Raw genomic sequence first — 25649 nt, forward strand, 5'->3', positions numbered from 1 at the left:
TATAATTTTTTTGTTTATGTATTATTTTTTTGATTGATATATAAAAATACATGAATAAAAAATAACCATATAAATATTTTCAGTTAGACATTAAAAAAATATATAAAAAAAATCAGAAACTCATCAAACCAACGCTATGAGTTATTCAACCTTAGGGATCGTCCATAAAGTACGTACGCTCGGAGGGGAAGAGGGAGTCTGCAAATAGCGTATATGAGATGGGAGGGCAGTGGGTCAATTGTAAAAGAAAGGAGACACTAAATTAAAAAAATATCATATAGTGTTAGATAAATAGGTTAAAAGCATAGGTACTTTTAAAGAGGTGGCGGGTACTCAAAAAAGCGTATTGCAAAATGCGGGAGAGTGGGGGGGGGGGGAGAAGTGGACGAAAAAAAAGCGTACATACTTTATGGACGACCCTTTAACGTAATTGCAAAATATAGTTAAAAATAACTTTCTATTACAGTTTTAGTTTTTCAGAATTATATTACTTGATTTTTTTTTTAACTATAGATTTTAATTTTTTTCTAAATTTCTCTTTCGCTAAGATTTCTTTTCATTTAATATAGATTAGCCTGTTTATAATTTTTTTCCTGTCTGTTTTTTTCAGCGCGTTTTTAATCTAAAAAAATGAAGTCAAACCAATTTAAGTAGCTCTAACTACGTCCCATAATTAAGATTTTCTAAAATTTAACTTCTTTTTGTGACTTTTTTTCTTACTCGTGACTGATGTTATGAAGGTAAAATATTGTTTTTATTTACAGAGCGGAATTCCGTGATCTTTTAATCCAGTCTGTTGATTACATTTTTTTTTTCTATTTGCTGTTGACGCTACAGTTTAATAAGTTTGGTTTTGACACCACGACGTTAATTGTTTTGACACCATGACGTTAATTGTTTTGATTAGTTTTGTTTTGATGCAATCGAGGTTAATTGAAGACAGCAAAAAAATCCCTTCTGGCGTCATTCTTCACACACCAACTTTTATTCGCATTACTTAGCATAAATAATATTTACTTGTGTGAACTTAAATCTTTAAAATGACACAAATAAATTTTAGCTGTGAGAGTATTAGAGAAATATTAACCGTGACGATGAATAGTATTAATAAATATAATAAACAAATGAAAATAATATTTACTTATGCATGGTTTAATTTGTTTGTGTAAAGTTTTTATTTAATATACGTCAAGAAATAATATCTAGGTATTATTTTTTACAACATACTGAATGGCGTCTGCGGTTTTCTCGCTTAATTTGACTCAAATAATTTGACTCCACTTTGTTGTTTTAGTTATTCTTGTTGATAAAAAATATTTTTACAATGTTTCATTCGAATATGACAAAAACAGACTAAAGCTACATTCTTTAAGTGTTCTCAATAAAGCAATAAAATTTAATAATCTCAACAAACTATTTTTACTTCTACTCCAAAAAAATCAGGAGAATATATGTTTGTTAGACTGCATCAAAACATGATGATAAAAAAATGGTGGTTTTCCATATTGGCCTTATAGTTGATGTCCTTTATGTATATCTATCATTAAATTTGAAATAGCAAATAGTTCAAATTAAAGGTCGCTTATTCTAACTTATAATTTATTTAAACTATCTTTAAGTTTTTATTTATAAATATTTTCAGGGGAAATTGACATTTGTTTAGCAGCCAAGTCACGCCTTGTCTTTGAAATGATTTTGTTGATTAAAAATCATCAGTAAATATTTATGAAGTTGAAAATTTGCAATTCCTACTGATACATTGTCATATTTGCCACTTAATTCATACTTATTGTCTTATTTGTTTCTCTTAGTTACCTCTTAGTTTATTTTTATTCATACCTCTTAGTGTATTGCTAAGCACTTGTGTGTGTGTTGATAATCTAAAGTTTAAAGTCTAAATTATCAACACACTTGATCTTAAAACTATTTGGTAGACTATGAGAGGTTTGGAGTTACATAAAAATCTGAACATTTCTGCTCGCCTCTACCCAGTGGGCATATAACATTAATGTCTTAAGGACGTCCTACGGACTTGTAACGTCTTTATGTCGTCGTATGGTAGGTAAAAACCTTAAATTTTAGTATTAGACTGAAAAAGTCAAAGTAGCCAAAACTCACTGTATAGGTGCAGTTATAATTCATGATCCTTAACGATATGTTTAACTTATCCTAAGCCATCCAAAAAATATTTTAGGCTGAAATTGTAACCAGAAAGATAAAAATAAACACAGTAAACAGCAACAACAACAACAACAACAACAAAAAACAACAGGTTATTATCAAATTATCTTTTATTTCAAATTTTATTATTCAAATTTTCAAAATAAATACTAAATTTTACAAATGATAATATTAATAATACTAATAATAACAATAGCAACAATAATTAAACTTTTAATACGGTTGATATATTAATAGGGTTGATATATTAATAGCTTTGATATATTAATAGGGTTGATATATTGATAGCGTTGATATATTGATAGCGTTGATATATTAATAGCGTTGATATATTAATAGGGTTGATATATTGATAGGGTTGATATATTAATAGGGTTGATATATTGATATAATTCAAATAAATTGAATAATGTTAATAATAAATACGAATAAATGTCAACTAGATATAATAGTACACACTCTATATTGATGCATATTAATTATGTTTAACAATGTAAAATAATGTAAACTGAAGTTAAAATTTTGTAATAGTTAAGTTAAAAACATATTTAAAATTTTAGTAATAAAGTTGTTCAACAAAGTTTATTCATTCATAATAACCAAAACCTTTCTCAAGAGACTGAAAAAATTCTTTAAGTTCAGAGTCAAGTTCAATAACATTTTCTCTTTCTTTCATTTGATTATTTTGATTGAAATCTTCTTCGTTATTCATGTTTAAAGAGTTTTCACAGCTATGTTGTGCTTCATCTGAATAGTAATGCAGTGTAGTTGTTTCTTTGTGCGTTTGTTGATTTTCATCAAAACTGTCACTTTTATTTTTATTTGATTTAGCATTTAATTGGACATTGTAAAGGAACTTATTACTAATATTTTTTGTAAGAATTTTAGGCGAAAATGTATTTTGATTGTCGTTTGTTTCGTTCTGATAAGCTGCCAATACGCTTTGAAGGTAGCCAAAGCTTTTCAAATCTTTGTGTTCTATAATTTCACTCATGTTTAAACATTTTAAAATTTCGTATGCATTTAAATCATTACTTCTTAGTTTGGAAGCCTTATTGGAAAAACTTGATTTATTTAGTTGATTGAATTTCCTTTTTTTAAAGAAGTAATGATAATTTGGATAATCTTGCATAAATTTAGTTCGAAGACTCTTTGCACTATGAATAAACGGCATTTTCTCAACTTCACTCATTTCTTTCCAAACTTTCCCTAACAGTCTGCTTATTTCAGTGTTAGTTAGATTAGGGTTTTCACTTGCATACATTTTCCTTACAGATTTTGCCCAAAGCAAAAATGAGTTCATTGGACGTTTCGCAATTTTCTCTCTCGGAAACTTTTCTGCGCATCTTTTTTTAAAAAGGTTTTCTATAAAAGAATCTTCATAGATAGAATCTTCTATTAAAGAATCACATAACGTGTTTTGTTCTACAAACCTTGGAAGTTCCATTTTCAAAAGTTTAGCATCTACGTTTTGAGCTGTAAGTGATTTGATTTGAGTTTTGCTTAACGACAAAACTAAACTTAATATTATTTTGGATCTCACAAGGCTTAATACAAGTCAACAAATGTGAGTTAATTCAACTTTTGTTTATTCGTTTTGTCGCCCAACTACTTTAATGCAGACTGGTAATTGTTCAATAAATGACTTCTAAGAAATTTTTATTTACAAACTCGCTTATTGCTAAACATTCTAAATTGCTAAAGAAGCAGATAGTTTTTTATCCGTGAATCAGTGCTATATTGCAATTTACGTTTGAATTGCAAAATAATATATAATTGAAAATAAACAAAGTTTACTATCATATCTTTTTTTTTAAATAAAAATTAGTTTTATGAGTTTAAGGCAAAACCAAATAAACGTCATCTTTAGAATAAATCAATGTTTTTGTGCTATTGCGCGATGATGACATAATTAAGCATTTTTAAGGTATTAATAGCATGAAGTATGTTTATTTAGTATAATTATAAGTATGTTGATTATTGATTAAACGGATTCTTGCTTAAATATAGACTTTTTTTAGCTCATTATGTCTTTAAGGTGGTTCCTACATAATCAAAAGTCAAAATTTTTTCAAAAATTGATTTTTTGGCAAATTAGATATTCAAATGTAAAATTTAACGTTCTTTCTCGTGGTATATATATATTTTTAAGTTTGTTTATGCTTTTTACAATATTTACTATTTTATACAGGTAGGTATAGTTTTAGTGCCTAGCAACGGCCATAGCAACCGTTTTGTTTTTTCAATTATTATCTTAAATGTACCTTAAAACTCAAACTAGTACATCTCTTTTGCTATTCTAATGTTGCCTTGTACGTCCAAGTTGTTAAATATTTAATGATTATAAGTTATGCTGTTGCAAAGTGCAAACAGCAGGCAGGCTTTTTTATAATAATTTTTTTACTTTTTACTGTTTTCTAATGTGCTTGTTAAAATTATTTATCATTTTACTTAGATTGTAGTATAATAATAAAGATTTAATACGGGAAACCTTCGAAATAACAAAAGAAAGTCATCAAGAAAGGGTGTTGGTGATCGTGGTTGTAAAAAACCTGTAGATATTGTAAATAATAAATGTGGTATCAATGGAAATAAAAAAAATGTAAATATTGAAAATATCACTAAAAAAATTTTTAAATTTTAAAATACTTATGGAAATGATAGCAGTAGGAAACAAGTGTCAAGAATGTGGGGAAGCTAATGTCACAATATCTAATAGTTTGGATGATAGACGGGGATTTTCTCATAAAATTGTTTACTTTTGTAAAAAATGTAAAAATAAAAGTCACAAGTATACTTCACCTTTTAGTGCTTCTGAAAAAATGTATGGTTGTAAGCCAAGTGAAATTAATGTTCGATTGGTTATGGCTTTTCGAGAAATTGGTAAAGGGCACGAATCGATTAAAACATTTGCACGATGTATGAATATGCACTCAATATCTAATACTGCCTTTAGAAATATTAATAATAAGTTATTTTCTGCATATGAAAATTCTGCACTAGAAAGTATGCAAAATGCTGCAAATGAAGCAAAAATGGAAGAAATTGTCCCAGGTATACATTCTTGTCGTGTATCGATTGATGGAACTTGGCAAAAAAGAGGACACTCCTCGTTGAACGGTGTAGCGACAGCAGTAAGCAAAGGAAAGTGTTTGGATGTTATTGTTTTATCAAAACATTGTAGACAGTGTATAATATGGGGTGGAAAAAAAGTGACAACAGAATACACAAATTGGAAAGTTGCACATAATTGTAAAATTAACCATCAAAAGTCATCAGTAGCAATGGAATCCTCAGGTGCTATTGATATATTTTAGCAATCTGTAAGTCGAAATAAACTAGTTTATAATGAGTATCTTGGAGATGGAGACACAGCTTCTTACGAAGAAGTTGTTAACTCCAAACCCTACAAAGCACAGTTTGGTATTACACCTGTTAAATAAATCTTGTCAAAGATTTTCCAAGACCTTTCAAATGATGACCTTCTCCGCAAGTGCATTTATGGAGAAACTCAAAATGCTAACGAGTCCCTGAATAATATTATCTGGATGAAATGTCCCAAGCAAGTCTTTGTAGAAAGATCAATTCTACAGTTAGGTGCTACAGTGCTATTCTTCAAAAACAGTGCTATTCTTCAATTTAACGAAGTTCAATTTGGACTTGTTAAAGTGTATGAAAAACTTGGAATACAGACCGGTGTCTGTTTTAATAATATATCTGAAAAAATGAACCAATGCAGCATCCAAAATTTACTTATTAAAACATCAGATAAGACTAAAGCAAAAAGAAAAAAACTAAAAGCCATCAAGAAGGGTTTATTGGATAAAGACTTACATAAAGAGGGAGGAGAAACTTATTTAAAAGGAGGATTTTAGTTTCAAAAACAAATTTTTTTTCTTTTTTTTTAATTTTCTACCATATCGTTTTTCAAGAAAATTGTCTCACGAAAAACATCATAACTTTTAAATTAATAATGATAACTACTTGAAATTTTCAGGGCTTATTCATCCAGTGTACTGCTAGTGCCTGAGTTTTTTTCAAATAAATTTATTTTTTGTAAGTCGTAGTTAGAAAACTAAGATCGGAGGCCAAATAGCAGATTTTTCGAAAATACAGTTGTTTTGAAGCATAACTTTTAGTAGAAACAAGATCTTTTAATAAAAAAAACTCACGCACTAGATACAGTTAGCACGCACAAGTATACCAAGTTTGAAAGTAAAATAAGCTTTTACTCATGAGTAATTGTGTTTCTAGTAAACTCTATTTTTTGGGGTTATTTATAGGCCTATATGTGATCATCAATATATTTTAGGAGTTCGAAAATATATTTTTTTTACACATTCTGGACCTACTTTAGAAAAAATTAATGGTTCATGAATAAAAAGAAACTTTTTTTGATTACGTAGGAACCACCTTAATGCAACAAGTTTTCCAGTAATTTAGGTATTGCGTCGGATTTCTTGACATACTAAACAAAACCAACCATTTGTTGCTTTCAGGTTTCTCAATCATTTTTTCAACTTTATTCTGCTGTTTTATTATTTTTTTCTTTTTCTTTCACGAAAAAGAAAAAAATAATAAAACGTTTTTATATATACAGGGAAATTTTTATATATTTTTTTGGTAGATTAGGTTAGAAGTTTGAAATTTTCAAACTAATTCCATGAAAGCAGTAACGTATGGCTTCTATGATTTCAATCACCTATGATACTCAAATCATATGTAAAAAAAATGTTGTTTTGTAAATTTTGCTAAATTTTTTGTTGAGTTCAAAGGGAGGTAAGAAGAATTTCAAATTTTTTTGGGTGATTTTTAAAATACCAAGTTAAAACATTATTTTGTGCAAAAATAATTACGTATTTCAGTGGGACTGCACCTAACAGTGGAGGCCTAAACAGTAGAGAAGCATAATAAATTAAAAATTTAAGCCCGTATTAGATAAAAGAATATAAGTGCATTAAAGATAAATATGTCGCATGGGTGTATCATAGATATGTGTTGTATGGATATACATATATATATATATATATATATATATATATATATATATATATATATACATATAAAAGATAATACTTTTGCATGAAAAATAAATATTTTGCGGCATACATTTGACTGATTACAAAAATCGGTATTAAAATTTGAATCTTCAGAAGCTGTGTGAAGTGGCTGAATTAAAAAGAAAATTTGGATGATAAATTCTTTAAAAAAATATGAAACCATAAAAACTAAACATAAAAAGATATAAACATACCTATTAACATAGTTTTGCATTTTACGTGTACATAAACTAAAAGCAGTCGTTGTCTATTTAAACCATGGACTGGGTTGAAATAAGTTTGTATAAAATTTATTGATTGTTTTTTACTTTTCATTTCAGAAACAAACTTTAAAGTTTCTTTCAGGACATCATAACTTGTCACACACTGCAAAACTAAAACATAATCATATATATATATGTTCACAAAATAAAGCTTTGTATTGTAGTTATTAAACAATACTATCAAATTATGGTGATTCAAATTTACCTTTATCATATTATCGTCAATTATAACCATTAATTCAACTCTGTAACGAATTTTGAGTTTTTCGAATTCTTCAAGATTCCATCCAACAACATCATCAACATGAACAATTGATATTGATTTATCAGATATCAATAACAGTTCAAAATTATCATCAACTAATTTTGATGATAAAAATAGATGTTGAAATAAACAGACGATTTAAATATGCTTTTTTTGTCATAAAATGCTTGAAATATTTACTGTTACAATATACTAATAATATCTAACTTTAGTGTAAAACAATAAAACAATACTAATTCTTTAACATATTTTGTTAAAAACAATTCAAACTGTTTATGTACTATTATATTTAAATATTTACAACATAAAATCGACTATGACATTAAAACAAAATTGTCATTAAACTAAAATGATGGACTCATTACACAGTCATTGAGCGTCAATCCTTAAATATAATATTTGCAAAGACTCATTACCATTATTAAAACAAATACTGTATTTGATACGAAGACCACGTAAATTGGCATAGGTATCTATACTCTGTCAAATATCATTGTGACTGGTGTAAATAAATGCATTAAATTTCATTGATATGTTCAATAAATTTATTTACGATCTTCACACCAGTCACAATGTTATTAGACAGAGTATAGATACCTATACCAATTAAACTAGAACGATAAGGATGAACAATTACCATGCTACGATTGACAAATTACATCTTTTTTATTAAACTATTTTTTTATTATTAAATTAAAGCTTTTTGACAATTACCACGCCCTGACAGACAAAAATCATGCTTTGAGAAACATCGCATTTACAAAAACCATTCCGTAAAATGTTTTTCCGACTTAAAAAATTCCATAAAACTTATGTCGACTAAGGGCTGGCCCTGATTTTGCCCTAACCGATCCCTTATTAGGATTTGCCCTAAACAAACCCTTATGTTTAAAATTGAATAATATAAACGAAAGTTTGTCAAAAAAATTAAGATGAGCTATCATAAATGTAATCCTGAAGGGTCCCTTAAGTCTAATTAACGCGGAAAATGGCTTGTAGTACAATATAAATATAAGTCGAATCACAACCACCAACCTAGACCAGTATTCCATAAGAAATTCACTCTGAGTGTAGATAAGGTCTTTTAGGCAAATTATTCCTCTGTTTTATATTACAAAAACTTTTTCTAAAGCATCTTAACCAGATGGTTCCGAACATTCCTTTTTATTTATTAAGTAAACCACCCAAGAAACCCTAAAATCCAGATTTTCTTTAAGCAGAATTATTACAGGGATGAGGAGAGGTTTGAAAAATCAGTGGAAAAGGTCAAAAGTTAAAATTTTTTTTCTTTAAAATCATGCATAAACTTTATTTTCGATGATTTATACGTCTGAAACTTAGTTTTGTTAGATTGGTTAATTTAGTTTATTTTGTTTTACGCATAGTGTATACTTTTACAGATTTTATAAAAACTTTCCATCACAACCTCATTTCATGAAGTCTGGTTAGTTTTTCTTTTGCAGCCTCTTTTTTTAAAATACATAAACAATTTTTTTAAATACAACAATGTTTTAATCAGAAACAGTTCATTAAATAAAAACAAAAAAACATTAGCGACGCATTACAGAAATGCAATTTAAAGAATTACTATGAAGTAGTATTAGAATTAACTACGAAGTTAGCATTGTTTACAATATCCCCAGCCGGCAGAACTGAAATTAAGACAAGTTCGGACACGTTATTGTCACGATACAGGCGTAAACCAAAAACACGTTTATTTCACGGGCTGTTTTACTCGAGTTTAACACGTGTTTTATGAAGTTTTAAAGTCTTATTTAAATGTCGCGTGCTTTTATCACTGGTTTCACGTTCCTTACGGAAATTTATTATGATATAAAATAACGTTTCCGAAACAGCGAAACCATTATTATTTAGGTAGTGTTTTTGGTAAATAGTTAAGGTGGATAAATAGTAAAGGTTGGTTAGTCAGCCAATCATATTTTAGGGTCGTGCGACAGTTGTCGTAGAAAAGACAAAATTTGTCGCATAACCGCATAACGCATGTTTTCATATGATCGCGCAACCGTCTTGCGACAGTCGTGCGACCATTTTAAATATATGGAAACCAACCCTAATTTTATATTACACCGACAACGTATTAATCGATGGACGTTTAACTCATTGTTTAAAAGCCAAGATATAAGATATAAAATAACATAAAGCAACAATAGCAATAAATAACAGTAGCAAAGCAATAGGAAACATTTGCGTCGCATGAAAACACTTTTATATAATTATACTAGTCTGGGGTAAGTCTGAAATTTTTTCTATGGCGAGCTGTTTCTGGCGAAGGTGGACGCGCAACTTTATGTGTACGTACTTGACCATTAAGGCGCCTATGTGACCAACAACTCGTTGGGTCTGGTATAAAAAACCTATCCACGGTTATGCCAAAAATCCGGCCCAAAAATCTAAAACGCGGCTCGACCCAACCTTAAAGCCAACTTTTCTTATATTTACTAAGAGTCTTTGCAAAAGAATTACATTTGTTCACCTTTTTATTGGATAAAAGTTTACAGATTTTTCAAAAAATTTTTCAAAAGATTTTTCAAAAAATATTCATAAATCTGTTTTTAGAATGTTTTTTACTTACTACTTCCTTTTACATATAATGTAAAAGGAAGAAGTTAGTAATAAAAATTCTTTAGAGTGTCCAAATCATAAAATTGTACGGTTTTTATTTTGCATTATACAGGAAGCGATGAGATACTTACTGAAACCAGTATGTAAGTGTGTGGGTTCTATACAAAACTTACAAAATTATTCTAATTGTATTATCCAGGAAGTACTGAAACCAACAAAAAAAAAAGAAATTTGTTTAGAATACAACAGAGACCAAATTAAGCCTACCATTCACATATTTTGTGTATTCTCTGAGAATTCTGTAACCTTAACACAGCAACGTCGAAACAAGCATATTTTCAAACAATGGCTAAAAAGAAAGCAACTACGAGTTGGAGACTGTGACGTTAATGCAGCTTCTGATGGCCAGAGTGATAATAATAACAATGCAAATAAATTGTCTTAATGAATCGCAAAGAATATAACGCATTGGAGTACATATGAAAAAAATTACTTTAACGGAATACTTGGACGTTGAATCAGGAGTTGTTGAGCTGTCACCCCAAGAGAAAATTGTTATTGGTAGTTGCACAATTAATAGTGAAGTTTTTGCAACACTAAGTTTAGATGAGTGGTTAAATAATGCTGTAATCCATGCTTACCTCAATCTGCTAATGGACTTAAACAAGGCTAAAAAGCGCAAACTAATTTATGTCCTACCTTCTTTTTGGCTCAAAGATGGCCGGAAAAAAACCTTGATTGGCTTTATAAAAAAGTCCATCTTTGCAAGTACCACTGGAATTGTTTACCCCTTTATATGACCTTTTAATGCACCTCAACAACTCAATGCAAATAGTTGTGTAGTTTTTACACAAATATTTGCAGAAGCTGTTACCAACAATGTGAACATTAGAACTGTACATCCGACAGCTGTAGCATTATACTTTCGATACATTCAAGGTAGACTTGCATAACGCTTTACGGAAAAGTTAATAACGAAGATATATGTGACGGTCCCGTTTTGAGTTAAAAACTGAGATGCTTGTTTGAAATGGTCACAATGCAATCAGTGCAATCGTTGGTTTCATAACACTTGCGCACCGTGTCAGTCTTCTCACATGGCATTTTCATGTAGCCAATACATTTGAACAAATAAATATTACGTTACTGATTTATGTTGTTTAAAACTTTGTTTATTTTTGTAATAAAAAAATTCAACTAGTACACATTTTTATTACTTGTAAATTTGGTGTAAGAATTACATCAGTTTTTTTTTATTTTTATATAAAAACATCTTTTTTATACTAACCGGGTTTAAGGTTGTTGGACCGGGCCGGGTTCGGGCGGGGTGGCTTTTAGGTACAACCCCTATCTACGTGGCCGAATGAAAAGCCTACGTGACCAGCACATTCATTTTGCTATAAATTCCATTTTTATAGTGCTAGTTTTTTGCTTGAGGTCTCGACGCGCACCGAACCACATTGCTAAAAAATATGGATAGTTCAGTCAAAACTAGAAGCGATATTGAAACTCGCGAAATTGCGGGGTTGTACACCGAGAAGAACAGACGTTAATTGGTAAATCCAAATTACAAAGTGGTGCACATTTAATTAAAGTGTTCAGTGAGACCTGGTTCTAGCATAACAACGCAAGCAAAACAGTAGCGCAGGAACTATCCAAGGACTGGATATTGAAAAATGTCTATCGACTGTGTTAACAAAACATAGCTAAGAAAATAAGAGACGAATACCAAACTTTCATGACTTTGGTTAAACAATATATAAATTCAAGTCACAAGAAAACGAGTCAAGGGATACAAAAAGCTTAAGATTTCAACATGCGTATGACAAGCAGAGCTTACGACATCAGAACATATGTTGTGGCATACCAACGGAAATTGGAAGAGTTGGTGGCGTAGTTAATATCATCGTAAAAACAGCTAACATCTTCTTTGGTCAGAAATGGACAATCAAATCAAACCGGCTAGATGAAGTGATTCTGAGTCATATTTGAATGAACCGGAAAAGAGCACAGTAGTCGACAACCTATAAAGACATCACTCGAGATTTTTTTTTTCTCTCAGCGAGGACTATAGATAGATATTTTAAAGACGCATCTTAAATTAAGCTCCAGATGTCTGAAAATTATCTTCTAAACAAAACCGCTAGTAATGTTGTTACCTTTGGCTTAGACGATACGACCAAATCTGCCGGCCTCAAGTTGTACAATACCAAGGCAGACCACATTATAATCAGTGGTCCTGACAGAGAGTGGAGAACATTGACAACAAGCTATACTGATAATACTTCTTATTCAGGATCTGAGGGTGCGGTAGCCTACGAATTCAAGCTGAAGTGTCTTGGCGGTGTTGGATGAATCTACTGTGAATGAAGTGAAAATATATATAGATAGACTTTTAGATGTCAGATTGTTCCAGATATTGTAGCATATTATTGAAAAACTTAGGTGTTGAGGACGAAAATACTTTAAAATGTTGCGCACATTTAGAACTGGGCATCAATCATGCCATCGATAATATATTTCACGATACCGAGGAGTTTTTCAAAAATAAATTATCTTCACTGAAACAAGCTAGAAGCAATGCTGACTTAAACTGTGACAGAGGAAAGCTTCTTTCTAATATCTTGGCTGAAATTATTGACACAATAATTCGACAGTTAATAGAGATGGAATTTTTCTCTCCAGTTATCAAACTCTAACGACGCCCAGACTCTAATAACGTACGGAAAGATCCTGATCTTGAAAGTGAAAGAACAGACGGCAAAATTAAATATGCGCCACTGACAAACTTTGAATGCGAGTCGGAGTTCGCAATGCTAAATAATCGCATAAAAATAACATCAATACAGACCATTTCTAGAATGAATATTGTGAAAACCAATGCCTACATGCTAAATTCAGATTTTTTTTAAATTACCTGGAAGCGAGAAAAAGAAAAGTTGGAAATGGGCAGGAACTTCCAGGGAAATAGGACTAGTCAAGAAGCTAGAAGCTAAATTCTTAGCTACAGTGATACTGGTTCGTCAATTAGCGTGATTAAACGTCAAAAAATGAAGGTAAAAAAACATGGAAAAACTTTTGAGCTTCTTAAAAAATGCAAAGAACATAACAATCCCATAACTCCAAAATCTCTCAAATGGAACTAAGATGTTCCATTCGTGACGCAATAAAACCAAAAAATGAATTTTCGAACAATTCAGTTCTTTTGTATTAGATTAGAAACATTTATTTTGTCATTTATAAACATTTTACAACGATCTTGTTGTACAAATTTTATCAATAAAATTTAAATTTAAAAAAAGTTAATTACGAAAGGAGCAAGTAGAAGATAGAAGTCTTGTCATCAAGCCCCTATAGTAGGGTGGAGTGAATTTTAGTTTTTTTTACAATTCGTTTAGCCTGGGTGTGCAAAAGTTGTCTATTCATTTCAGAAATACTCTGGAAAAATATCAATGTTCTAGGAAATTATCTTGAGGTGCCTCAAGACCTTTAAAATTTTAATGGGTCCCTAATACTATGTAAAAAAATTTTTTTCAAAAGTATGTCATGTTGGGTCTCAAAAGAAGCAAAATTTTATAAAAATTTCAAAAATAACAATTATTTTATAAAAAAATTATTATTTAAGATTTTTTTAAAATTATAATTAAAAAAAATAAACTTTTTTCATTTTTAGTTTAAAAGGTCATTTTTTCTGCAATAAATTATAAAATAACAATTTTTAAAAATAATTGTTATTTTTGAAACTTTTATGGCATGGCAGGTAGAATGTTTTGAACAAAAACCAAATTGAAATTCATTTAAACAGTCAAAAGAGTTAAGAAAAGAGATCACTCAAGAATGCATAAGTTTTTCAAGAAGTTTACTAATGTTAGATAAAAGAAAAATAGGTCTGTAGTTAGTACATAAAAGTTTAGAGCCGTTTTTAAATATTGGAACAACACAAGATAATTTTAGAACATTCGGAAAAGTTCCATTTACGAATGATATATTAAATAGTTTAGAAAGAATATTTGAAAATTCATACTACTTGGGTCCATTGATTTTCTATTTAAAAATTCATGCTACTTGGGTCTATTGATTTTCTCGGCTTCAAATTAGATGTAAGAGGTGAAACTTCAGGAATATTTTTTGGAGAAAGGAGTAGACGGTAAATTTGAATATTAAAGATATTTTGTATAGTTTATGTAAGACGAATGAATATCGGATTTAAGTTTTTGTGCGACGTTTGCGACGACGGTTTAAATGGACGCTTGAAGTTCTTAATACTAATTTTTTTAAGTGGGGCGTAGCGGTTCAAAATCAAGGTTGTTTCAGAAATAAATGTTTGGAAACAAAAGTTAACATCACTGTTCTCTATAAGATTATCCCAATAGTTTATACAATTAGTTTGAAGTTTAATTTAGATTTTTTTCGGAATATCTTCTTCCATCAAATTTTTAAATATTGTTCATTGTTCTTTGATATTCCAGAATTTAAAGGACTTGTTTAGAGTTGCCGCTACTTTATCTTCTACGTCAGCATTTGGACGTTTGAAAATGATTTTTTTTACCGTCTATTAAACACTGGGGGAGCTTTAGCTTCAATCGGTTGCAAATTTGAACTACTTCGCTGATAAAGTGGTTATCCTTATTAATCTTTTATTTTGTGTCAAAATTAGAGAGAAACAAGTCGGATTGCTCAGTAGGAATGTAGATAATTTTTTCTATACTTTGATATGCTGAAGAAATATGCTGAAGATTTAATGCAAATGATCTTCCGACAGCGACAAATTTATTATAAAAAAGTGTCGTTATAATTACAAATTTCTAATCCGTATGATAATTTCGGTATAACCAGTAATTTGAACAAATGCACTATAGTTAGTGTCTGACCAAAGCGAATTCCAGATTTTATAAGAGATCTGGAGACTCATTGAAATTGATTAATGCGTTTGTTTACATTTGCTGTTTGGAGAGTAGCTACAATTTGTATATGGTCTTAATTATCCCATAAGAATCCAAGATTTTTTAGTTTATTTTTAAGAACCATCAATTTGAATTGTGTTTTTTGTAATTAAACTTTTAACTGAGACTAAACTCTGTTTTTTCAGTGTTTAATTTGATATATAGGTTTTTGCATTGGTTTCTTATTGTTCCACTCAAAAGGAATTCTGCATAAAGTGTTGAGCTATTTTGCTTAAAACAAAATTGATGAGTGTGGGTATCTGATCTTTACGGACATACTAGCTTGATAATAGGTTTGAAGAGTTTTGTCAAAATAGGTATGATACTAATTCCGCAATAGTTATCTGGATTATAAGAGATTTTTTATCAGATTAGACTATTGGAATGATAATGAAAGTTGATAAGTACTCTGGATATTATTATAAAATTTCAAAAGCCATATTAAAAAGTTGTTTCTAAAAGTGTATTTAAGATGCTCTGCAGTAGTTCCATTGAAATTTTGCGATCTATTAGACTTGCGCGGAAGTTGATTTGGTATTTGATTGAGCTCATTTATGAGTTGTAGAATATGACGTAATTGCTGTTATTTATTATTGAGAGTAGTATTAAAGTTTTTAATAAATAGTGAAAATACGAGTGTGTGAAGTTGATTTAATTTTTCGGATATTGTTCCAATTTTTTTGAGGATTAGTTTTCTGAAGATATTCAATGCTTTGGTAACTTTAATGATTTTTAAGTTAGTAAGTTTTATCTGACTAAACTCAGATAAAGCTCAATTTTTTTCAGCTAATCGCCATCGCAATAATCTATATCTTCCTATATTTATGAATGGTAATGTACTCGATGAGTCATCTACCCTTCATCTTCTAACATTAACTCTCTACTTCCAATCTTTCTTAGAAACCATATATCAAATCCATTGTAAAATTAGCATCTGCTTAGGTTGCATCTCTTTATCGTGCTCACCACTTTCTTACTTCCGATTCTATTTTTAATCTCCATTAATCTCAATTCCGTACTTGTATGGAATATTGTTGGCATATCTCATCTTTTTACTGTGAATGTTCCTAAGTGCTCCAAAAATTCTTATTAGCCTAGTTTTTTTCCTCAAACATCAGTTCTTTGGAATTCGCTGCCTTTATCTTGTTTTCCTAATTCATATAATTTAAGTTGTCTGTTAATCGTTGTCTTGCTCTATAAACTTCATCTATTTTCTTCCAGTAACTTTCAACTCCAGTAGTTATTGCTTACAGCCTTGTTGGAAGTGAAGATGTTTTAAAAAAAAAGAAGATATTTGGTACCAAACCTTTTGTCAATTCAAACATGAACAAATGAAGATTGCTTTAAGTATTTTCTTATTAGAAACTTTTTCTTCTTATTATTATTATTAGAACTTTCTATTCTCTTATTATTAGTTAGGCACTGTCATTCACAGAACAATAATCTTTATTAGTATGTTTATTTTATTATATTGAATAAATATCATTACAGAAATGAGTTTTCAGTACGTAAGTGAAAATTTTTTGATAAAACTTAAAATCAAATGTTCATAAACGTGACATCTGGTCACGTGACCAGGATTGTAAGGAAACTTCTGTCTGACGTCTTACGGATGTCTGGATGTCCGTTAACGTTTGACGTCATGTAATGTGGTCTTCTGTGTATACTTGACCAGTTAATAAATCCAGAAGTAGCAAATGCACAAAATAGAACTCCCAAATTAAATAACGACAATAGAAACAAAGAATTGTGTCCTTTTACTCAGAGTTTATTATCCGAGAACGAATTATTACTTCTCCATTTAAAAGTTTTCTTTTCAAATGAATTTTGAAATATGCCTTACATTGTCTTGCCCAGTGGGCATTGGATATCCTAAGACATTTGGACGTCCATTGGACGTCCGTCGCACGTCTTAGGACGTTCAAACTCCCACTGGTGACAGCTAAAATTTTCTAAAAGATTTTATTGTTGTCCTTCCTAAACTAAATAATCTCTTGTTTGTTAACAAATTATTTTCGCATGATCATCTTTTATATTCAGTTTTTCCTTTTTATTTTTACTCTCAGTCGAACTTTTTTTTCACCATTTTAACATAAACTAAAACTCGTACAACTTCATAATATAAAATGAAAAATAAAAAAAATAAAAAAAACAAGGTCTCAAAGAAGATGAGAATGGCCATACGTCATCGCAATCTTTTCTTAGAGCGCCATTTATGAAATTAAAAAAAAATAAAATACCAGAGTTAATAATGGCGCCCTGAGACAAAGTAACATTCTGCCAAAAGACCGAAAACCTTTTTAGGAAGGCACAAGCCGTTGGCAGTGACTTCCCGATAAATTTTTTGGCAGCAAAACGTTTAGGCTTCCGAACTCAGTGGTTGGTGCTTTTCTATTGGCGGCAACATCAAGAGTTTATTTTGTAGGCAAAATGTTTTGGAGACTGACACCAATTGGAAGGAGGTAGCAATTGGTGGCCGCTTTCAGGATAATTTTTGTAGGCAAAATGATTTAGAGCCCGCCTCCGGTGGGCATATTTTGAAACCCTATACAGGCTCAGAATAGGCAGAAAAATGAGCAATCTGATTCGCTGATTTTGAAAGAGAGGCAAGTGCAATTTTGTTGAAAAATATAATTAAAATCAAAACAAACAGATTTTTGAAATAAATTTCAAAGTAATGATATACTAAGTTTATTAATACAAGTCATGTGTTACTATCAACACAGGAAATTTATTTTAATTTAGTACTCTCAGAGTATTTAAAATGTATCAAAATCTATTTGTACAAGAGAATTTTCACTCGTAAAAATTTCAATAAAGTTTATCTTGGTGATGAAGATTTTATCTATTGTTAATTTTAAGAAACGAATAAAAAAAATGTGTTGAAGTAAATTTGAAAAAATCTACAAATGTGTTTCTCTTAAAATATGCTCTTGGCCTTAAAGCATTCTCAAATACATAGTTTATATAAGTATGTTGTACGAGACTAATAGTGAAGTGCTTTTGCATACAAAGTTTTTTATGCAGTTTTACGTGACTACTGGTGAAGAACTTTATTTATAAACTGATTTACATGTTTATTATAAAAAGTTGAAAATGAGAGTCTTTTAAAAAAGAAAATTTGTACTAATTGCAAAACTAGCTTACATGTTCCATGTCAATATATGAACTCTGAGGAGATTTTGTTTTCATGCTTTGTTTCAACCATAGTTTGGAGGAGGCTGATATATTTTTTTATTACGTAACTTTAATAAAACATCGTGTTAAACCATTAAAAACTTTTTTTAAATTTAAAAAAATTTTGGCAGGCTACATTAAGTTATAAAATATTTAAAAATTAAACAAAAGAAGTGATATTTATGTTTGTCTACAGAACAGTAATTTTTGTACAGTTACATATAAACACTGACATTAAAAGCAAGAAAAAGTATTGAAGTCAAATAACTTTATATCCAATAAAAACCAAATAAAAGTGGATTATGGCAAATGATTGTGGCATTTTTTGTATTGTATTAATGAAAAAAAAATGATTTAAAAAACTAAACTAAGTGGTTAAAATCAAACGTTTTAATGAAAAAAGAGTAATAAAAAAAAAAAAAAATTATCAAAAAAAAGAACAAAATAAGTTGTCGTGCTATGAATATTTTTGCTATTATAAAATATGTTTTGTATGTATAAACTCTTGAAATATTTCACTTGAATTTGCATGTGTGCAATTTCTAAATGTGTTTCTCATCAAATATAATGTCCGTGTTCTATAAAGCATGCTTGATACAAAGTTTATATGCAATTGCACCAGACTACTGGTAAAGTACCTAAAATATGAAAAGTATAAATTTTAAGCTGAGGCAGAGGTTGTTCTAAGCTTTTTACTGCATCTTTATACCAACTTGTTAATTATAAACAGTTTAACATTTAAAATTTTGGAAAAAGAAAATTTTTACAGATGTTTTGCCAAACTAGCTTACATGTTCCATATAAATCTACGAATGCTGAAGAAGTTACTGCTCAACCTAAATTTTGAGAATTCTGATAAGGCGTACATCAATATTTTTCTTTATATATATTATAATTGATGAAAATTGGATATTAATCTAATGGAATTAATTTGAATAATAAATTGGATAATAATCTATTGGAAAATTTAACAAAAAAAATGATATTTTTTTTTTACTGAACATTAAAACTTTACTGAGTATTAAAGTCAAAAAATTTAACCAAATAAAGGTGAATTATGGCAGTTTTTGTAATAAAAATAACTTCATCAAAATTAGCTTTTACATTTAAAGAAGCAAGTTTTCAAAAAAATAATTAATATTACATCAAAATAAAACATGACGCATCTCTGTTTTTATATTAATAAACATAAGATATTCACAGAAATTTAAAAAAAGAACACTTGTTTTTATTGGTTATACCAAAAATTACATAATGAAACTATTTATAAAATTTGTAAATATGGAGCACATTTTATTTAAGGTTTTTTTTCTAATTTTTTTAGAGCAGACATATTTTCTTTTTCTTCTGAAGTATATAATGTAAAATAAGTTATTAGCATTATAAATATATAAAATTTATCAAAGTTTGCTGCTTTATTTAATATTATTTACCATCAGTTGCTATTAAAGAATACACATTTTATATTAATTATAGAATACAATAGCGAGTATTTTGTTCAGGTTAAAAGCTATATATCAACAAACATGTATTGAGTTTTGAAATTGAAATAAACATGAACTTTCATGTTTGCAATCTTTCTTGTTTCTACCTTTTTATACTTAGTTTTTCATAAAGGTGTGGTAAGTTGAGAGTTATTACTTTTCGTAATCAGTTTACAATATAAAAACACACTTGCAGACATCAAGTTATAGATTTTTTCTAATAGCTTATTATGCTACGATGCTTTGTGATCTTTTATTACTATACATTATCAAAGGATATCTAAATTCGCTCTTGCTTACAATTGCTTTTAATTTAAGAGTGTTGCAAATCATCTGGGCTCGCTATAACAACCAATAAGCAATATTCTCAAACTTGTTTAGTGTTGTATATAATTTATATATGGGAGTAATAAGTGTAAAGTTCTAAAAAGAAATTAGGCTATTTTTTCAAAATACTTTTTTTGCTAAATGATTGGATAAATGGGAACTTAATTTGAAAAAAAAATTATACCAAGTTAATAATAGTCTATTGATATTAGTAGGTAAATTTTAAAACTGTTTTAAAAAATATATCGTATGAGAATCACAACATAGTCAAGTTTTACCATCTGGTTTATAGTTTGTTACAATGGTTTTTTTTTTTATATCTTAGAATTAGAAAAACAATTAGAAAAACAAACTAATTTTTATAAATCTTTATTTTTAAGAAAAAATTCTGAAAATCACGGATGTTTTGAGTTGTGAGGGTTTGTATAAGTATTTGTACTATATTGCACAAAATTGGATAGAAAAATCATAATTTTTTTTGCCATTATTATTTGGTTTTTTATGAAATTACTCGAATTCACTTTTATTATTCAATACGTTTTTTGACATTTGTTTTGATTTAAACATACGCGCAAAACCCTCTCTTTCAAAATCAGCGAATCAGATTGCGCATATCTCTGCCTATTCTGAGTCTGTATAGGGTTTCAAAATATGCCTCCGGTGGCTTCCGTCTCTAGTCTGGCCAGCTGGCTACAGCCGCCAGACTAGAGACGGAAAGTTTGCCTCCCGCCGGCGGATAAATTGAAAAATAACTTCACGTTTTTTTTTAGTTAACAAGCAATTTAAAAATTAATTAGGAACAAATGTTAAAAATTTGACATCAAAGTTTCGTTTTATATGGTTTATTGAAAATTTTTTGTATTTTTTTGTAAAAATTAAAAATTTAAAAATTAGACTATTAAAGTCTAATTTTTAAATTTCTAATTTTTTTTTATACTATCGAAAAAGTTAGTAAGGTAATAGTAACAGTAAGCCATCTGCCAGTAGTTGAACATTTAGAAGAAAAGTTGTTAAAATATGCCCTACTCTGGTAAAACGATTTTAAAAACAGCGGAAAAATACACGTTATACACACTCGGCAAACATTTGACAGCTTTGAAAAAAGACGAACAAAACTTGTATATATTTTTTAAGTTTTCTTCAGCAATTTGCTGACAAGACGCCGCAAATAAGGTTAATTTCAAAAGGTAAGTATGTTTTATTTTCATATTAGATGATAATATTTTGGAATTTTTGGTTTGTTGTCATGAGGGTGGTCATGAGGGTGGTCATATGTAGGTCATGAGGATGGTCATATGTAGGATCAGAAAATTTAAATTAGTTTAGAAACTGATCAGGTTTTGTTAATTACTCAGTTATTCCTTTGTTTATCTTAATTCATTGTAACATACATGTTTCATATTTTTATAGCAAACTAAACTGTTTTTTATATTTTTAACATAATAGGTTCGATGTATCTAATCGACGACCAGGTGATCAAATACTAGAACAATGAAGTGTCAACTCTTGAATCCATTTTTTAGTATCGTTTTATTTTCAAAATGTCTGCCATAAAAAGCCAATTTCGAAAGTACTCAGAGGAGGCGATAATGGTAACCATTCAAGATGTAAGAAATAATAATACACCAGTCCGGACAGCAGCTAAAAAATGATATACCAAGAACTACTCTAAAATATAAATTGGAAGGCAAGTCACCCATTAAAAGTAAAATTGAAAATTAAACAGTCTTAAGCTATAAAAGGAAATAGTTATTTCTAACTGGGTATCGTAATGGTATATTTTTTATTATGTCGCTTTTTTTTTTTTTTACATTTTTATCCTCTCGTAATGGTAACGTTTCTCTATACCAAAAATGAATTTTGTATTTATTAACATAAAAAATAAAATACAAAAATTGAAATTTTCTAAATTAAAATTTAAAATGTTGTTTTAGTTGTGTTCTCAAAGTAACTTTTATTTAAAATAACTTTGAAAGACTCTATTAAACTACTTTGCATTTTATTTTGAAAATTAAATGTTATTAACATGTTTCGACTTTGATTAAATCGAAATTAGTCGACTTTGAAAATCGAATAGTCGATTTAATTGACTATAGATTACCTAATAATCTACTAGTCGATTTAGCCAATTTAGTCGATTAGTTGTCTTAAACTCCTTATATGGGCAATTCCACCGTTACTTACGGGACATTCTGATTTTTATAATAACACACTATTAAATATATATTTTTTATTTTTACAGATTAGATGTTTATATATTTATGAATCATCCCAAAATTATTTATTTGTCTTCCTGTATATTGAAATTTCGTTCAATTATTATATGTTTAGGAATTATAGTTGATTATATGCTGTGTTAATTACGGTCCGCAAAAACATTGCATTAAACCTGTTGTCTTTAGTTGAAAAATTCAGGCCAAATATTTAACCTACATAAACTGGCTTCTGAAATTAAATTAATTAGTTATTATTCTGCGTAAAACTATTCAAAAGATTGTTTAACTATTTATTATTATCTTAAATCAAATAAGTTATCGTTACTTACAGGGACAATTCTTCGCTTTTATCATAATGTAGTTTAGCTACCATTTATATAGAAAGTATGACGTATGACTTTAATTTGAAATTTAAAACAAAAAAATAACACAAACAACATTATTAATCAAAATTTAAAATCTTTAAACATATGGATACCCAATGATTACTTTTTTTTTGTTTGAATTTATTTATTCATTTTATCGAAATTACTCACTTGAGCGTGGAATTGCCCATATTTATCATTTTGATTTAATTTTTTCAATCTTTAAATTTTGTTGTTCAATAATAACAATGACATGCACTATTACAGCTTTTACATGGTATCTTGCTTTTTTTTACTATCTTAAAGTTTTGTCTGATTCCTTGCATGTTAGCAATATTTATACCTAATTAAACTATCGTTTATGTATTGCATTAATTTTTTTGTTTGTTTATCTATGCTTGTGATTTTCAAAAGTGCTTTAATACAAGGCCGTTCCAAGATGACTCGGAGTCATAGAGCAAAACTGGGGGCCTGAAGCAAAATCAAATTGTAAAGCTCTAGAATTAGAATTTCACATACCCCACAATCCCATTGTAAATATAGACTTTTTGATATTTTGCAAGTATTTAAGGTGGACCCTAAATCGTTGGGGATTGGGAATAAGTTGTCCTGTCGTTAGAGTGGCCATGCTCTTATATTGTTTTGTTTCCTTAATATTTAAATGATATTTAAAAAATAAAAAACGAGTAAAAACGACTTTATTACTTTTATCACTATTTACTTTGAAAAAAAATGTTATTCCCATATTTCGACTAAATCAACTTTTATCGATTTCAAAAATGTAGTAGTTGATTTTAGTCGACAGTTGAATTATTTTAAAGTCGTAACAACACTAGTTTACTATCTATAAAATGCCTACAGGCATTATTTGTATATATACCCTTAGTCGATATATGTTTACTCCACTGCACATATCCCTATCTATGTCAGTCAATGTATGTACAATACACTGCAAGTGTTTTAGGTAGCACTTATTTTTCACTGTACAATGCGATGACGAAAAATACGCGCTACCTAAAACATACAACGTATATAGCCGTAAACATAAAAAATACTTTGGAAAACGTTTGTCAAAGTATAGCAAGACCATACAAGTTTATATAGCACTTACTCTACATAAAACTTAAACCTACGTAAACAGGTTTTCAGAAAAGAGGTTACTTTTTTTAACAAAATTTTACTTATTACATGTTGTGAATGACGTCTCTTGTAATTTATATAGGTTGTGTAATAATATACTATGTAGTTGATGTAGTGGCGTCGCTAGGGGGTGCGGGCCGCACAGGGTTACACCATCACGACGTGACATAGAGAGTGACATCAAAATAAATAAAAAACAAATATGCCTGAAATTTTTTTTCTAAAGGCCTTTTTTTTTTCGAAATTTCTTGGTTCACTATTCTCCTGTTAGTCTAAAGAGTGACACCAAAAGTTTACCGCGACACCACTGAGTTGAAATATGCATATATTCACAATAATTATAAATCACTATTAATTATCAATTAGGATTAGTTTAAAATCCTACGCTCTTATAATTGTATACAGTTGTGAGTATGACACGGTTTATAAACGGTATATATAAATATCTTCAGTATATAATTTATTTCATAAGCAAAAAAAGAAGTTTAGGTAACACTTTTAAACATTTTAAAGATTGAGGCTTGTTTTAACCTGATTATAAAAATCTTTTTGTCAATTTTGCGTGGGACGTAAAAATCAAAAATTTTTATACAAAATTTTTACAAGTGAATATAAATTTAATGAATTATAAAATTTATACATAAAATGAATGTAAATTTTTTTTACTGAGAATTGAAAATTTATTATTAGTTGAAAACTTAGTAGTAAAAATCTCAAGCAACATCTGAATTTAAAAAAAAAATCTCCAAAGGATATTAGGCCGGGTGAATAAAAACGAGCAACTGCTTTTACTCAGTAATTGGTCAACTTTACGTGAATAAAAATTTGAACAAAACTCCTAAAGTTTTTATTTACGTATAGCTGACCAATTATTGAGTAAAAGCAATTGCTCATTTTTATTCACCCGGCCTATTATCTGAAAAATTTACGTTGATAATTAACATAAATAAGATATATATGTATATATATATATATATATATATATATATATATATATATATATATATATATATATATATATATATATATATTTATGTATATATATTCACAGTACTGATGAAAATGAAAATGAAATAAATCGAGTAAATTATACAAGGTTTTTGGGAGTAATATTTGATGAGAACCTATCATGGAAAAAACATATTAGTCTTATTGAAGCAAAAATATCTACTGCTATAAGTGTATTATATAAATCTAGGGCCTTTCTTGATTATAAATCACGCAAAATGCGTTACTTCAGTCTGGTTCACTGTCATCTCTCCTACTCTAGTATTGTTTGGGCTAACACACACAAAACTAAATTAATAAGAATACAGAGCCTACAAAACCACGCATGTAAAGCAGTTAACTATTTAAAAAGATTAGAAAACCCTTCCCCTGTAATGAAATACATGAATGTGTTAAATATATCAAAACTTAATTCGCTTCAAATATTATTATTTATGTATAAATATAAGAATAACTTGCTGCCAAAAGTATTTTCTGATATTTTGACATTGGCGTTTTCACAAAAATACAATCTTCGGTCATAGCAACCATAACAATCAATTGAGCAGAGTAAAATCGCAAGTGTTAAAATTCTCAATTATTAACCAAGGTCCATCATTATGGAATCAATTAAAAAATAACAATATAAAAGATTTGT

General features: G+C 28.9%; 1 long non-coding RNA gene across 1 annotated transcript; it reads left to right on the forward strand.

Annotated features, from left to right (window-relative positions):
• The first annotated feature begins 1835 nt into the window (after positions 1 to 1835).
• On the forward strand, positions 1836 to 24730 carry LOC136091414 (uncharacterized). Its single transcript, XR_010643973.1, has 3 exons — positions 1836 to 2058; positions 2195 to 2272; positions 21730 to 24730. It is a non-coding gene; the product is annotated as an uncharacterized LOC136091414 (long non-coding RNA).
• The last annotated feature ends 919 nt before the right edge of the window (positions 24731 to 25649 follow it).

Source organism: Hydra vulgaris, chromosome 15, assembly GCF_038396675.1.
Source record: "Hydra vulgaris chromosome 15, alternate assembly HydraT2T_AEP".
Classification (NCBI taxonomy): domain Eukaryota; kingdom Metazoa; phylum Cnidaria; class Hydrozoa; order Anthoathecata; family Hydridae; genus Hydra; species Hydra vulgaris.